This window comes from Pleurodeles waltl, chromosome 3_1, assembly GCF_031143425.1.
Source record: "Pleurodeles waltl isolate 20211129_DDA chromosome 3_1, aPleWal1.hap1.20221129, whole genome shotgun sequence".
Lineage (NCBI taxonomy): Eukaryota > Metazoa > Chordata > Amphibia > Caudata > Salamandridae > Pleurodeles > Pleurodeles waltl.
In genome coordinates, this window is record NC_090440.1 from 1,498,057,052 (window position 1) to 1,498,074,637 (window position 17,586).

Sequence of the window (17,586 nt, forward strand, 5' to 3'; positions counted from 1 at the left end):
GGCTGGATTTTGACGCACACCCGCCTGTGCGGGGTAATTTTTGACGCGCACCAGGTACATTTTCACTCTAGCAGCACTAGTGTATTTTTAAAACTACTTAAAGACTCTTTTTGATTTTTCATTGATAACTTGACTTGTCTATGGTGGATGTTTGTAGTTTTGGTCTTGTTTTGTTTAGATAAATATTTCCTCTTTTTCTAAACCTGTGTTGTTTCGTTTTGCAGTGTTTTCATTAAGTTACTGTGTGTGTTGGTACAAATACTTTACAACTAGCACTCTGAAGTTAAGCCTACTGCTCTGACAAACTACCAAGGGGGTAAGCAGGGGTTAGCTGAGGGTGATTCTCTTTTACCCTGGCTAGAGTGAGGGTCCTTGCTTGAACAGGGGGTAACCTGACTGTCAACCAAAGACCCCATTTCTAACTCTATCAAATGGCATTAATGCCCCTACAAAAGAAATGGACGTTGACACAGCTACCACAACCAAATGGACTTTGATGCAGCCACCAAAACCTGTGTGAAGAATCTTGACTTGTTGAGGCACACAAAAGAATATTACTTAATTGGAATCATGCAAAACCTACTGTAGTAAACCTCATCCAAACCGCACTGCCCATTGAGAAACCTATGACACTCTGAGGAACTCTAGAGGAATCCTTCATAAGAAATGATATTTGGGTGCTGACATTTTTTGTTCTTCCCGTGGAAATAAATTGGTGAAAGGTTACAGGGATTTGATCTCAAAATATGTATGTATGTGTGTGTGTGTATGTGTGTGTATACACAGACACACATATATATAGATATATGTGTGTATGTATATATATATATATATATATATATATATATATATATGAAAATTCAACCTAACATAGTATGTTCAGCAATACTAACAATAATAATAATAATAATAATAATAATAATAATAATAATAAATTGTTTATTGAATAAAAAGCATCAACCTTAAAAAGTAGTGCTGAACAGCTAGTGGCTGTTGTTAAGTGGTGAACTTGTAGATGAAAGGGCACTGCTTGTATTATCTATCTTAGACACAGTTGTTAGACACTAAGGTCCTCATTACAATGCAGGACCTCCAAATTCCCGGGAGGACGCCACCCCCATTGTATCACCCCTCCTATTACAAGGTTTCCACCAGTGTGACCTGGCTGACAAGTGAAAACCTTGAAATACAGCGTTCCCGCCGGTCAGACCAGCGAGAACAGTGATATGAGATAACTCCCTTTAAGCAGCTGGGTGCTACCTCATAGCACAGAGGGAGCTGACCAGCACCCTCTGAATTTGCACTGTCTGCAAATGAGGCAGTGCATAGTGCACATTCCAAGGGTGCTGGGCAGGGGTTCCCTGCACTGCCCATGCCACAGGCATGGGCCCCTCTCTGATGTCATGCACCTGTTCTCCGGCAGCCTTTTCATGGTGGGGAAAACACCATGAAAAGGCTGGTGGAGAACAAGGTTGTAATCAGCAGGGTGGTGCTGAATTCAGTGCCGCTCTGGGTGATTACAACCAAGACTGCTGTCACCCCGTCAGGACCTGGGATCCTAGCAGAGATGGCGGTCAGTTGGCTGTCCACCCGCAAAACTTGTAATGTGGCAGTCGGACCGCCACAGGTAATAAAGTGACTACCAAAACAGTTAAAAAGTCCAAAACACACCACAGTCCAAGACTGAATTTGTCAATGTAAAGTTACTCCTAGTAACTTTTCACACAGAGGCAGAGAACTACCAATGGTAAAGTACATGGAAAAATAATTGAGTATTAGTTTTTTATAATAAATATAAAATATTTTGAAAAAAATAAACAGAATAAAAATGCAATGAAATATAACTATCAACTTAAGACTGGAAAAACATTAAGGGGGTCATTCTTACTTTGGCGGGCGGCGGAGGCCGCCCGCCAAAGTAACCCCGTCAGAACACCGCACCGCGGTCGAAAGACCGCTGCGGTGATTCTGAGATTTGCCCTGGGCTGGCGCCCGCCAGCCCAGGGCAAATCAACCTTCCCACGAGGACGCCGGCTCAGAATTGAGCCGGCGTAGTGGGAAGGTGCGACGGGTGCAGTGGCACCCGTCGCGTATTTCAGTGTCTGCATAGCAGACACTGAAATACTTTGCGGGGCCCTCTTACGGGGGCCCCTGCAGTGCCCATGCCATTGGCATGGGCACGGCAGGGGCCCCCAGGGGCCCCGCGGCACCCCCTACCGCCATCCTGTTCATGGCGGGTTTCCCGCCATGAACAGGATGGCGGTAGGGGGTGTCTGAATCCCCATGGCGGCGAAGCGCGCTCCGCCGCCATGGAGGATTCAGAAGGGCAACGGTAAACCGGCGGGTGACCGCCGGTTTACCCTTTCTGACCGCGGCTGAACCGCCGCGGTCAGAATGCCCTTCGGAGCACCGCCGGTCTGTCGGCGGTGCTCCCGTGGCCGGTGACCCTGGCGGTCACCGGCCGCCAGGGTCAGAATCAGGCCCTAAATGCTGTGGGACATTAACTTAAATGATTATTAAAAAACAATTACATATTTAAAATACATTTGTCTAATTTTAAAATAAAAAAAAAAACACTTTCACTAGTTGTTTAATATCTGATAAATGTGCAATACAAGTGATTAACCGATATGTGTTTCTGTTTATTTCAAACATATTTGTACTTTTATGAAATATTTTAAGAATTGTAATTATTTTCTAAACATAACAGTAGTATTATTATTATTACATTTCAAACTTTTTATTGCTTAAATTTAACTAACTTTTTAACAATTAAATAGTTATTTGTACATTTTATTTAAGACTCAAAATAATGTTTTTTTATTTTTTTATTATTATTGTATCCAACTGTGTGTCCTTGTCTCCAAACTTTTCTAAGTTGAAGTACATATGAGTGGTCATGTGGTGAAAGACTTACTCCATGGGTTGACTGAAGTATATTTACAACTTCTATATGCCCTTTTGTTGTAGTAACTTTAGAGGGTTTTTGTGACTAACAGTTGTCTTATTCTTTTTTGGATAGGTGTTTGTATTAGTGTATCCCTCCCTAAAGCCCTCTTTATCCTTCCCCCAAACCCTCCTTACTCCTACCTAGAATCAGCCCATAGTAGTAAGTATTCCCTGTTTCCAAGCCACTTCTTTTTGTCCCTCCCATATTTACACCTAAATCATAGGCATACATGTGCAGAGATCTCTGCCTCTTAGTCAGAGATTAAATATAGAAAGGATAGGAGAGGAAGGGGCTTTGGTCTCCGAGTATAGGTTTGTGAAAAGTATTTTTATTATAGTAATATGTGAGCAGTACCATTATAGTACTACTTCACATGGTACAAAATACAGTTTGTGAATAGTCCCAGAAGTTCTCAATTCGCTAATCTCTGACTTATTATCTCACTAACTTGGTCTACTTTTAAACCTACCCATTTCCATTGAATAATTCCCTCTCACACTTGTAACCCTCCTTGTCTTTGAATCCTTTTTTAACCCTGTCCTGCGACTTCACCTAAACTCTTGGATGCTTTCTGCTGATGGGTTCTCCATGTCATTATTTCTTAATACATTTACTTTGTTGTTTTCCTTTATTCATACCTCCTTAACCATCTTCCTCCTTCCTTTTTTCTCTTTTACTCCCTTGTGGCATGTAAACTGACGTGTACCTCATTTTATCATCTAATTTTCTCATTTCCCATGCCATGCTAATATTTGTTTTAAACTCATTATCTCTTTTATTGATCTGTACTCTTCTGATTAAAGTGAGAAATAAATAAATACAATTTGGGTTTAGTCTTAGCTATTCAGATAATGCCCACCAGTTAGAACATCAAGCTATTTGAGGCCTACAGATGTGTTGAAGCACATCTACAGTTCTGCCATCTGGTGGTACATGTTGCAGGCTGTTAATCAGTCCAATCGAGGTACTTGAGACCATCACAGAAATATTGATGGTCTTACTCTAAGAATGATTTTTGCTCCAGAAATTGTTCCATGTCCAAAGACTGACTCTCTGAACCAGCTAAGCCAACTCATCAGTTCCAACCACCAGCACCTTAGTGTCAGCCGCCAAGCACTTTAAGCTCCCAAAAACTTCAAAGAAGATACATGGTATTTTAGGCCTTTGTTGAATTTTCTACAGACTAATATAGAATTGTTTATTTCCAAGTGATTAAAAAGGAGCTATTTTTCAATGTTAAACACTTTTTAACCTCTTTTACTATTTTATATTATATCAATTTCTGTGCCATTGTTTCTTTTTATAGCTAAAACTATTTACAAATAAGCTTGATAGTGCATTGTTCACCAATGTTCTATAATGAGTGCATAATATTCCCAGATATTGACTTTAGAGAGAGATGCATTTTAACACGCTCATATGTTCCACTCCCCCAGCAAACTGGAGATTACGATTTATGCTTTGTTATAAAAACTAAATATGTTGAAAAGATTGTTTTTCTATTCACTCTCTGCCTCTATGACCTGGAGTATCTTATTCTGGGCATATCACCTTGAATAGTTATCCCTGACTGACTTACAGTTTTCTTGTGTTTTGTAATTGGCCAATTATTGATTAGCTCTGTGAATTGCTGGATATATCTGTTAACTGTTACAGCACTATTTTAAATTGGTGCCAGGGTTTAATATACAAGGTATTAGACAATATGTTGGTAAAGCTGATTGAAGTCTGGACAAATGTTAAACCTCCTAATTTTATACCAGGTTTATTTAAAAGACAAGCTAGGTGTGGAAAGGATAACCAAATTGCACATGTCTGATCTGATGATAACCATGCATAATGTGTGTCTAAATGGTGTGTAGTTTCAAATAGATCTGTTCCAAACACCCAACAATCACAGCAAGATCATTTTTTTGGCAAGATAATTTTTTATGTTCTATGTGCTATCAATTTGAACTTTCCAATCGCTAAGCAAATGTATATTCTACAGTTCTCTTTGCTCAGTGGATTTTGTGTTCAAACAAATTCAGTCTCTGCTAAAGCTTTGCAGGCACAAGACCTGGAAGGGGTTTCATTATGCTTAGTTAAAAAGCATGAGCTACTGGCCTAGTTATTTAATGACTGTACAACTAGTTGCACAGTTCCTGATACTAGGAAGGTGGGGGCAATACAGCCCATCTATAGGAAGGAAATTCATAACACCTCGTGATAGGCCCATAGCTTTATTAAATGCAGTGATAATTGTGTGCAACATGTATACTGTATTTGAGAAACTTTGGCATCAAATCTGGACAATTTTACCTTTGAGCAATATGGTTTCAGAGGAACTGTTTGACAATTAACACTATCTAGACCCCTAAGCTGGTTTGTGGAAACTATATTATGCACAGAGAGGTGCACTTCTGTATGCCTTAATATTATTAAGTCACATGGTCCAATCCTGAAAGGGCCATCAAAGCCACTTATACTTACAGGTCTTTAAGTTCATTGCCACTAATTTGGGTAGCACTACCAAACAATAGTTATAATTCGTGGGGATGGTAAAACTGCAGGATTTGTATTATAATGATCACCATCTTCCCTCCCTAAAAGGTAGGAATTATCTATATTTTATTATTAGTTCAGAGGGAAGGTTAGAATTTCCACCAAAGCCTGCATTATTGTCAAGACCTAAACTGACTCTTACAGTTCGATCTTTGCTGCACTGTTTGTTTTACAGCATAAGCAAATCCAACTTACTGTGGTAGCCGGAGCATTACCCAACAATGAGGAGTGCAGTCTATGACTGTACCCTCCTAGAAAATAGGGGCCTTAAGAGGCACTAGTTGCCTGTGTTCCTCCTTCCATCGGCCGCCATGGAGATCATGCTAACTGGGCACAACCTTTTAGGTGGCACACTGATAGTGTATACATCCATGCCCCTTCATCTGAAAGATGCCACTGAGTCAGGTTTAGACACATTAACATATTGCCTGTGACTACAACCACATGAAATAATGAAACATATATTTTTTCATTGCACGTTCACTCACATTGCTCCCATGCAGTGGCTCCTACACAAGATGCCACACAAACATCTGTGCTACCACGTGTAGTGCAAAAACGGACAAAAAAGCCCTATCCTTCCCAGTAGCATAGCAGTAATTCAGTGGCCCTTGGTGCAAGCAAGGGAAATTACTCATTTGACTGCTCTTGGGGTAGTAAAATAAGGCAATTGTCAGGGCTCAATTGACGGGTAATAGCAGCTAATGGCTCAAGGCCCCTATGCCACTGCACCTGCTACACCAATGGTAACTACGCCCCTGAAACTTCATTAGGTACCTTTCTAAGACACTGCCAGTTGATTTATTTAGCAGCAATGATGCCATTTTATATACCACCGTAATCTCAGTATTCATCCTCACAGCAAGCTCGCAGCAGCAGCCCAGAAAAGTGTTACTACGGGAACATGTTACTGATCACTGCTAAAAGTCGAAAGTAGGTAGAGATTTCACATGACACACCAAGCTCTTTTCAGCCTATTGCTTTGGGGTGCAGCTCAAACAAGCCATAACACAGTCTAACTGCCTGCGATCTACTCATCACACATTAGAAGGAGATATGGAAGCAATCTCATTCACTGCTGCAGTTATTAGACTGGCACCCCTTTCTCATTACCACTTCAATATATGTCATCACTTTTGCATTATACAATTTTAGACTACAATAAATGCATATAAAGAATGGTGTTCTAAAAGTTCATAAAAAGCAAAAATGTGCAGGAAGCAATGAAGAGAAGGCTTCTTATAGCATTTTTCTGTTAAATGTATATGTAGCCATTTGTGAGGTGATTGGATGCACTGGTAATGTAATGTACTGTGGGATTTGCACAGTGCACTTATTGTCTCAGCCTTATTTAGTATTAACTAGATATCATTTGTCAGTTCCAAAAATGAAAAGTTGCTAAATCACTCTGTGCGCCACAAACTCAAAACCTTTGCTACAGTCTGGTGTTCCATAGCAGAAAGTCATGAAAGTCAAAAACAAAATGTGAAACTGTGAAAGTACAATTTTTGTTTTTTTCCTAAATGTTAAATGTATGCCTGTCTCTACTCAAGTTAAAAAAAAATCTCTCAGACCCTTCCATCATTAGTTGTACTGTGACAATTAACCAGAGCCATTAGCATAATTTGGCCAACAGTAGTCAAATTATGTGGCAAGGAAAGGCAAAGTATGCTGCATAATGCATGAAAAAGGGAAACGATGCTGCACATTCTGTGACATTAGTAAGTAGCCATTTTTACATTTTGTCTTGAATGAACACAAAGGAACACTGCTTTAGTAACTATGAGATTAATTTACAGTTTGGTGGATGGAATACCCCATCAAAACCTGACAGATATCCGTCCTCCATATTACAAGCACCATAGACTATAATGCACTTGTTATACAGCGGACAAACTATCTGCTTTATTTGTAACAGAGTATCCCCCACCCCGCCAAACTATAAATAAGGCCCTATATGTTTTGTGCAACAATCTGCCTTCTCCCAATTTTTCACTGGTTTACATGACATATGGTATTTTCAAATTGTAGGTTACAATTTTTCTCAATGATTCACAATCCGAAGCTCATCGTTACAATGTGACCTATGTGGAAACTGTGGTACATTAGATAAAATGCCCCAGCATCAATGCATTCTACCTGGATGCATACATTACAGAGCTCTCCCAGGTCCATAACTAAGTAGGTGCCTTATTACAAATTGTGGTAGGGCATTGCATGGGAGGCACACAGCCCAGATGCTGCTCTGCCAGTGGTCAGTCATCTTGTTACAGAAAACAATACATTGGGGCTGCCTCTGTAGCCATGAGCTCCTTTGGCAAACACCTGGCATGAACACAACCATTCTTGGCTGCTGTTTCTGGTGGCACAAAATGCCAGCTCCTTACATGTATTTAGTGTAGCTTAATAAGTGAGGTAAATGAGATAAATAAAAAGGGTCTTAACATTCCCCTTTCTTTGACTTAAGATGTGTCACAGGAGACACAGGGTAGTGTAAAAGGCCAGTGTGCCATCATGTGAGTCCAGGCCTAAGAAAATTCACTATTCACTTCAATACAAACCTGCTTCAAAAGCTTTAGAAGAATGTTTTGCATTTTTTTTGCATATAGCACATACTCGACCAGAAGGTATTGGCACTAGGGGTAGATGAAGAATTCCACTCCACTGGTGGAGTTTGGAGAGATTACCCCACTCCACTCTCAGCTCAAAGTCCTGAAAAACTCCACAAAGTGATGCTTAGCAGAATTTTTCCTCTCACGCATCTCACCAATGTTAAGTTGGTGAGTGTGACAGAGAAAAATCACTAAGTTGGTGAGTACGAATGAGATTTCTGAACCCAGGCAGTTGTGGCAGGTCGCTACCACTCATGTTGAGAGAGCTGCCGCTTGTGTTGAGGAAGCTGTAGCTCAAGTAGAAAATCTACTTGAGCAGCAGAAAGAAGTTAAAGGCCTCTGGCGCTCAGCATGTTGCTGTTCACAATGATTTTACAGAGCTGGAGAAACTCCTGGCACTGAAAATCAGCACAACTTCCCCAAACTCTGCCACTCATGGAACTCCGCGTAGTGCAACAGAGTTTTATCAGAACTTCACAGAGTGTGGAGCTGACGCTAAGACTCAAAGCTGTTTCCTCAGTTCCAAAGTCTCCATAGCAGTGTTCAAATATATTATCCCCATATCAGCAACATTTCACTGCCCATCAGCATTATAATGAGCGTGTAATGCCCACGTAATACGGATACTATGTATTACATAGCTAGGTATGCTCAGTTGTGGACTTGATGCCCGTGCTGCACATTTTTCCTAATCCTTTGAGTGTTGTTTAAATTCCGCCTAAAGGCTTGCTTGCGTCTAGGAAAATGCACCATGTTCATTAGTCCAAAACATCCCCTTTGCTGTCAGCAGAAAGCAGCCTAACAAACCCCTTGGTAATGTTTTTGCGCACACATTAGAATTTAGCTTTTGCCAACTGTTTACAGACCTTGAAAGAGTATGATAAATAGTTCTCTCATTTCTTTACCCCATGTGTACTGAAACCTATCAATTAAAATGTCTGCTTTGCTGAGAAGACACTGCATTGTCATTAAGTGCCCTGGTGCATGGTTGGAGTCAAACGTGCACTGTTTCATGTCTCGAAGAGAGAAAAATAAAGTTTTTCTTTAATATATCAGCCCGATGCATATGCATATGCTTCAGCAAGTTAAATAGTAGCACGCACCCCTCAGCACAATTAGTTGTTTTCTGTGTGTTAAACATGTTTATTTACCCCAAACACCTTTTATTTTAGTCTCATCATATTCTGAGTCAACATCCTCAGCGAAAAAGTAAGCTGTTTTCTTGCTTTCACACCTCATCAAACTGAGCAAAACACCCTGCAGTAGGAAGATTACAATGTGCTCGGCAAGCTCGGCAATTGTTGGCATTGTGTGAAGTAAAGTGAAATAGTCTCTTTGTATTCCTTGGTTTGTGAAATGACAAATTGAGTAGAACTGACTCCATCTAAACATTATTGTGCAAATGTGTATTTAATAGATAAATATGTTGAGTAGTTCTGATAAGGAAAATATCAAAGTATTTTTATCACAAAATAAAACCAATTACTTAACCCTAAACATAAAACGCAAAGTTTTAAAAAAGAGTAAATAAGGAACTACAGAATCATTACAGCTGCACCTCAGTCATTTTTTTTTTTCATTGAACAGATGATTACTTATTCTCTCAAAAACAAGGTCTAAAAAACAATATTCAGCACTCGAGGCAAAGCTCTATTTTGTCTCTACAGCACTCCCCATAAACAGAAGTCATTTTCCAGTCATTTTCCTCGTATTTGGCATCACCACTAGTCAGAATCGTAAATGTGCTGGCTTACCTTGACATTGGAAAGCACCAAACCTGCTTTCTAAGCCTGGGTGAAATTTCAGTTACTCCAGCATAACAGGCGTGACGTAACCATGCTAGGGCGGAGAAGCGTCATCCCTCCCACTCCACCAGCAGCAGCAGTTGCAAACCTTTTACCAAAAAACGATAATTAACTGTGGTTATTATAATTTTTTGGTAAAGGGGGTGTGGCCACAGGCTGTGACAAGCACTCACTGCGCATGCATGTTTGGCCGGCCATCTTGCTTTTTTCTTTGCTTATCACGTGGATTTTGATAGTCTTCCCATTTTTGCTTGCTTTTCATTGATGAAATAATGTAGTTGCAGTGTTTAAGCCTGATGTTTGCTGTGAATTAAGATTGTCTGCCAAGCCCAGACATTTTTTTAAACTACACCCAAAGGACTAATGTGGATTCCACTCCATTGACATTACGCAGAGTGCCCTGCAAGCCCCAAACTTTGGTAAAATCAAAGACTTCTGTGAGTTAAAGATCCGGAATTTGTGAGAAAATGCAGAAGTCCGCCCAATGATCCCACAGTTTTTGCTGACAAAAACATTACTCCTAGTCATTTCTGGTAGGAAAATTACACATACCTTATTAAACCTTACATTACTCAATCAGAATAGACTTTATCCTCTCTTTCAACAGTGTATAATTCTTTTAATTGCTTTTTAAACTCCACTTTCCACTCACTATGCTTCTATTGTGCCATCTTAAACTTGTCTTGGAGACATCTATTTACCTTTTCATGTTGTGTTTGGAAGTATATTAATGACTTAGCTCACCCTCAACTCTGTACTCTTTCAAGCTACACCCATGTACAGAATTGATGTCCTACCTTCTCAGGTTGGTCCCAGCACCACCTCTCAAGTTCAGTCACTCTATGTCTTTCCTTAACGGCACTGGCTGAATTTATCTCTCTGTAATTACTGTAAACATGCCCCCCACCCATTCCCCCATTACCTTAAAAATCATTACCTTTGCTTGACCTCCGTTTCATAATTCTGTGATTTTGCTACAATGTGTTTGTAATCTGATTGACTGTTTTTTAATCTTTGCAGACATGTGGCCCTGGATATGTGATATTCGTAAAAAAGATCATATGTATTCAAATTACATTTTTCCAAACCTGTTTCATCTAATTTTTCAACTTGACTGACATTTGACAAGCTGATTAACCCAATCTGGTGAAAGCTGTTCCAATTTAATTTTTTTGCTTGGTCAGGACATCACATCCTTCTGCTCTTTTTAAAGTGCTTCGTAAGGTTCATTGTCTCTTTCTACTTATGTCCCCTCTAGAATCCCATTCCACATTGCACTTTGCAACCCTTTGCAACCCTTTGCTCCTGTGCTGCATTCCCTATAGTGCGGTCTTCCTAGTCATCAAGGCTTCTATTATTGTACATTTATTTTCACTGTGACATTCCTATTTTGGAATCCAGACATCTACTCCCTTGAACCTATATTTGTATTAGGGGCTCCCTTAGCACCCACAGTCCATTTTCTCCACGTGCTTTTTCAAGAAACTCAGAGCGACACATTTCACCTTCCTCTTTATGCATCCCATCTTAAACAGACCAGTGCGCATTTTCCATTAGATTTCCCCACACAACTGCCCTCTATTTCATTTTTACTAGTCTTATCCCAGAATTTGCTTCTAATCACTATAGAATCTGTTTAAGACAAATTTTGTTAATTTGATGTTATAGTTACTTTAAGGGAGATTCTAGCCAACAAGTTCTACAAATATTATAAAACGAAGTCACAATGTCATATTTCAAGGACTAATCTCTAGTAAGCAAATTCAACACATTACTAAAATATACCTTCAGTCCCTCTTTGAATACTAAACATTATGACTGAATTTGATACATTATTTAGCTACATGCTAGATAGAGTGTAACATCTTAATTTGTTAAAATTCCCAAAATATTTTTTATCCTTTCACTATGATAATGAGATTTCTGTAGATAATATATATAAGCAGAATCATTCACTTGTTGTGTATCTATCTTGGTGACTGAAGGAGAGAAAGGGTGAATACAACAGCATTGCTAACATATGTGCTATCATCTCACATTTCAAATGAATCTTAATAGAATACTGAAAGCATGTCAATATGGGACGTACTAATTCAAAACAGTTCGTCTTTGATTTTAACCTGAGTGCTTGTAAAGTGCTTAATACATCTTCCAGCAGGTGTGAAATGTGCTTGGAACCTCATTAAAGTTTCAGCAGTTGACAACACCAGTGGTGTTGAGATATGTTTCAGAGTTGGGGTGCAGGACATCAATGTCACCACACTAAATTCACTGGTGTTGCAGAAAGTTCAGCTGCCACAACAAAAGCACCTGAAAAGCATGTGTACCAAGAAAGCCTATTTTTTTGCTCAGAAAAGTACGGGGCAAATGAGATACAGTCACTTTTAAATAGTGCATTCTCCACCAAAATAGTATTTTTGATTTTATTGAAACTCTTACTACATTTGTTGGACTTCTCAAAATAAGTTAAGCAAAGTAAACTTTAGTTCATTGTATAGGCTACTTCTTTTGGTTGCCTTTCTATTTTAAGAATGTAATGCAAAATGTATCTTAGGTGGTGATTTATTTTTTGTCAGACAGATTTTACTCTGTCAGGGTGATGGAGTAAATACCCTCGCCATCCTGACTAACTGCCTGCCATATTTAGAAATGATTGCCAAGCAGGTAGTCATTTGAGAAGCATTGGCTGGAACCTCCATTATCATGAACTGTGAATGTTAATTTTAATCTTGGCCCCTGGCTCCATTAACATGTTGGAGCCATCAGTCAGACTTAAAAAAGAAAATCCCAATGTGGGATATTCTTTTTGGCAATAAAAACAACAATGCCCCCCTTCCCATTGGAGTCGTCTCCAAGGGCAGGGGGGCTTTATTAGTTTTTCACTGCCTCTTACCACTGGGGTTTTCCTGACTGACACAGGCAGTAAAAAATGGCTATGTGTCTGCCCATCTAAATTGGACAGGTTGCAATGTACTCATTTTTCCGAAAGCCCTTACTCCGTTCGGCCATCAGAGAAATTTGGCCATGGTGGAGAACGAGTAGTCTCTGCTGTTGCCAAACTATGGTCCACCCACACATAGATTTGGCAGGCGGACCATTATATTGACTGTAAGGATAATTTGTCATCAATGTGATGGAGAATGTTTAACACCAATATATAAATCGGACTATTAAGCATTATTTGTGATTCTTAATCTTACAAAAAAGTGTGCATTCCTTCACAACACTTCCTCATATGTTAAACATTCATAAAATTATGTTTGCTTCTCAAAGGAAAGGAAAGGAAACAATGTGGCTGCTAAAATAGTTTAATCATCCCCATACACAAGACTTTATTTCTTTCTGTCTCATTGGTGTCTAAAGGAAGAAAATGTGGCAAGAAGCAGTGGAGAAATTGGATATGCCATTTGAACTGTGGAAAATATTAGTGTAATGCTATAGGTAAATAATTCTACGTCCTTATTTTTCTGACCTTCTCAGGTTGTGTGAACAACAATTCTCACAGCATGAAAAAACAGACTTGACAGTGGCCATGGATAAAGGATCTAATACTTCATAAGTTTTTATTATTACGTATATCCATTACTTTTTATTAGCTACAAATGTGTTTACATACCTAGTAGGAACATATGCACCTAGTTTATGTAATTTCAGAAAATGTTATTTCATTCTTCAACATTGAGCAAAAGTAGGGGTAATACCTAACCTCAACAGTTATCCAGTAGAAATAATAATAATAAAAAATCACCTATTATTTCTAACTAAAAGACATAGATACAAGAAACCCTACTGTGTCAGGTACCTCACCATCAGAAGTGCTCTGTACCCAGGAGAAGTAATATGCCATTGGGCGTTTGTTCATCTGAACAAAGGTCCTATATGATTTACCATGGATACATGTATTTTAAAATATTTTGCCAAGACCAAGCACATACAATTGTATCCCACAAATGAGTTTACTTCAAGTAAGAATTTGTGGGATTTGCAGTCTTTTGGTCTGTATCAGCCTTTTCATTTACTAGATCTTTATTTTAAGTGTCTTATTCAATTAGGTTCCAATACATGCAAAATAGTAAAAAACACACACACAATGCAGTGGTTTGCTAATGAAAGACAAGAATTGAAAAGATGATATGTGATCAGCAAGGCATGAACAGGCATCCCTCTGTCTAAAACTGCCAAATGTAGGCATAGGCATTGCCCCTTAAAGCTCATGTTGAGCTTTATCCCCAACTAATTGCCTGCACTATAAAGGGGCTGTATATGTTTGTGTTGATGTGACTTCTCAGTGGGCGCACCATTGGTGCACCAAAGGCAAGCCCGTCTGGGCCCGTCTAACCCAGATTTCATGAAGGGCTGGAAGTCCTAGTCCTCTTGCCCCAGGAATACCTACCACTCTAAGGTATTCCACAAAAAAACTTGTAGTGCTTAATCCTGCAGGTAGGAACATGTTTTGTAATTTACCTGAGCCTGCATATTGATTCCATTAGTCTGCAATGTTCTAATTGTAATTGGACTCTTAATAATCAGGAAAGTCAGGGTGCGCTTAATTCTAGGTCTGTTGAGGGCTTGCTTGACCCTTGGGAAGGTGTTTTTAGATGCACTCTAATAATGCAAGGTCATTAATCAAATACAAAATTGAATTTGCAGAGTTGCTTTCAATTTATGAGTTAGACGACAATTTTGTTGCTGAAACTTGGATGGATAAGACATCTGGGCTGATTTGGCACTGGCAATTGAACCTGGCTATAATGGTGTTAATATAGAGTAAACAAGAGAGGAGGAGGGCTGGCCAACGATGCATGAGATAGCTTTTCAGTATGATACTCTCCAGTTGGCAATACTCCGACTTGTGAATCTCTCGTTTTTAAATGGTACTTACGGAACACTACAGTATACCTTTTTCTGGATATGTGCTTTATTGCCCACGAAGCCCATGACCATTCTTTATACTCAGTCTAAGCTCACTCTTAGAGTACAGTGTTAAATTTACAGATTGTTTGGTTTTGGGAGACTTTAACTACCATCTGGAGAAGGCGGAGGATAAAGACACTGCTTTCCTGATTGACTCAATGGCCAGTGATGGCCTTCATCAACTAGTCAATTTTTCCATGCACCATGCAGGTCACACATTGGACAGCATCTTTCTAATAAGCCCTACATTCAAGTGCTTGACTCACTTACTTTATTAGGGTCTGCCCACAAAGCAATGATGTTTAATATTAACCAACTTCAGCAGTTTGCCATAACTGGAAAGAAACCACAAGTCATTAAAGGCAAGTCTTGACAGAAAATCAGTTCTTCAGCCCTTCATGCCGTTCTATCAGATATGCTGACTGAATTGAAGACCAGCCCTAAGATTGATCTGGACTTAATACTCAGAACTATGCTGCTTGGTTAGGCAAAGCAATGGCTACTCTTGAACTAATAAAAATGTTTTAGAAATTGTAGGAAAACTCCCTCTGAACCATGGGTCTGAGAGAGCCTGAGGGCTCATAAACAAGGGTGTAGAAAGAAGGAGCAAATTTGGAGAATAAACTATGATCCTCAGGACAGAGTGATTTACAAGCAATCAACTGCAAAATACAAAAGGAAGCATTTTTCTAGCAAGAAACTTCAAATTAAAAATCCAACTAAATAATTGTTCAATACGCTAAAATGTTTAGAGAAAATTCTCCAGTCTAATAGCAATAGTGGTAGGCAAGAACTTTGTGATATCTTAGCTAAGCTCTTTCAGTCAAAAGTAAAAGAAGTCTCTGATTAATTTGTGACCAATAAGCTTCCAACTGCCATATGCTCGCCTATCAAGGTAGGGTAACATACCTTAGTTGGCTTTAAAAAATTCTCATTGCTTAGTACTGAACAGATTTCTAATTTAATTTTAGCTACAACATCTGGCTCTCTATTAGACCACAGTCCTCCTATAATCACTAATTTTGTCCCAGAAATATTAGACTCCCAACTGTCATAATTTTTATTGAAAAAATTAACACTATCTACTTCCCGCATGACTGGAAGAAGGCTTCAATCTTAGCTTTACTAATACAAATATCCTGGGCCCTCAATAGCCGAGTAATTTTACACTTATTTTGAGGCTATCTTTTCCAGCCAAACTACTGGAGAAAGCGATGAACATTGAACAAAATGTTTCATTAAAAACATAATAAACTATAGTGAGCTATTCTCAACCTACTTGCATCCACCTCCCTCAGTCTACCCATCTCCAATTTGACTTCTGAAAGATGTATATCAATTGGTTACTGTAACTATGAACCATCCATTATATAATAATTTATAATAAAATTGAAACCTTGCAGTCACACCATTTTTGTTGTTGGCTTTGTTAGGTATTAAACATTAGATTCAAATGAGAATTTATTTAATTTAATATAAATAAATATCAGAATGAAGATAATATTTTGTTTAACTTATTTAATCAGTTAGGAGGGTACAGTGCTTCTGTCACACTAATTATAAGGAAAAACTGAGCAGTTTAAATTTAGATGTAAAAGGATCCAGAAAGAATGGTGTACAAGGATGAGGAAAGAGTGTTAAACCAAGAGTTCATCATAATTTATAAATACAGTAGAGAAATTTGCCTTAGAATTAACTTAAACTATAAAACTGTGATAAAATACAGAAGCGTGAAGATCATGAAGTGAAAGGTTTTTTAAAAAGTGTAATCATCTAGTCTAAATCAAGAGGTAAAGCTTCCTAACTTCTGGCTTTACCACCAGGTTTATATTTTTTTTTGGTAAAAGAGACTTAGGGCGTATAGTAGGTCAGGTACCGCATTCTTTTGCACATTTTTGTCCAGACATTTGCCACCAAATTTTGCATTTGGCAATGGGGCATGTGGGTGTGGTGGTTTTACCTACTGGACATATTTAAAGTGATTAAAGTGAAAAAATAATAATTCAACATACACTAAACAAAATAAAATGAATCTGTTTTGGTTTGTTTGGAACCCACTAAATATTTGCTACATAAAACATCAGGATTAAGAAAGAAAATGTTTCAGTAGGACTTCACAAATTGTTGATTTATTTTACACTACATGCAATATTTAGATTATAAAGCCAGCAAATGGTTTATATAAAACTGTGTTATAAACGTTGTGACAATCTTGGGTTCTATAACATTTTCCTATACCTATGCAAGATTGTCACTAGGTCATATTTGAAATGCCCTCTCTTTACAGTCAGAGAAAGCAAAGCAAAGAAATGTTAAAATAATTATCTGCAGCTCGTCAGAAAAAGCTGTCTGACAGTTGACACTTCTTTGTTTGAACAAACAATAATGAAAAATGTAAAGATGTAAGTTTCGTAGCTGAGCATTTTAAGGTTATCTGGGGCTGTGTAGACCCTTCTGCACCCCAACCGCCAGTGTCATAGGTAACACTTGTAATTGTGCCATCTGTTGATCCCCGAGGAATCACTCCGCCATATCAAGAGAAAGACAAGTAAACAAATGCAAAACACAATTCTAAGTATTCAGTATCTGCCTTACCTTGAAGGCACCTAACACCGGGAACCAGATCAACCACCCAGCAAATTATTACCTTGAAAAACCTCAGAATCATTTCTTCAGGTTTCCAATTGCTAATTGATTTGAAACACTAGCTGCCTTTTAAATGGACGGGGATGAAAAGGAACAGCTTACATCATTTTACAGT

General features: G+C 38.7%; 1 protein-coding gene across 1 annotated transcript in view; it reads right to left on the reverse strand.

The window, feature by feature from the left end:
• LRP1B (LDL receptor related protein 1B) overlaps positions 1-17,586 on the reverse strand; it is a 4,500,992-nt gene that overhangs the window by 4,472,779 nt on the left and 10,627 nt on the right. The window lies entirely within an intron of this gene.